Genomic DNA, 819 nt, shown 5'->3' on the forward strand with positions numbered 1-819 from the left:
TAATTGTATTGTATCGTCTATTTTATCTAGTAGTTATATTAAATGCTACTATAACTAACGGCAATGTAACATACTTATCTCCTCCCAGAAGAGTGGAAACTAATTTAAAATTTTTTAAAAATAAGTTAATCTGTGTTAATAAATACCATTCATCGTCGGTTAACAGAAAACGTCGAATGTTCAAAACATCACTAGTGCTACAAAGTGCATCTAGAGCTGGGTGTAATGATAATCCACATTCGATCATATCGAATGTTGAATTCCAACGCGTTACTACATCAATTATTGGCGATAAGTACTTCGTATTGTCACAACTACTTTTTAATTTATTACTGTTCTGATCTTTTTATTTTTATAAAAATGCTTCTTAATTTAAGGATGGGTGTTTTATTAAATTCATAATCTTCATTGTTATCTATTTCTTCAGAAATCTTTTCGATAAGTAACTTTTTTAAAGCATCCTGCACAGCTAAATTTATAATGTGCGCAATACAACGAAAGTGTTGGTTCTCACGATCAAAATCTAGTAAATTATTTTTCATAAACTTTTCAAATTCTGCAATGAATGTAGTAGTAGTAGTAGTAGTAATATTTATTGATCCCCTTAGGGTTACAATTTCCAATTCTATACATATATACATTTCACCTTATCCTATTTATCTTCTACGACTTATTCTATCTTAACCTAACTTATTCTATCTTAACCTATCCGCTTACGCCTCTCTCTCTCTCTCCGGGACTTCCGTTTCCTCTTGCATTTTCAAAACATTTCTTTCCCTTTCGCGCCTCTTCCTCCTTCTCTCTATCACCTCCATTCTC

This window comes from Wasmannia auropunctata, unplaced genomic scaffold (assembly GCF_000956235.1).
Source record: "Wasmannia auropunctata unplaced genomic scaffold, wasmannia.A_1.0 LD336090.1, whole genome shotgun sequence".
Classification (NCBI taxonomy): Eukaryota; Metazoa; Arthropoda; class Insecta; order Hymenoptera; family Formicidae; genus Wasmannia; species Wasmannia auropunctata.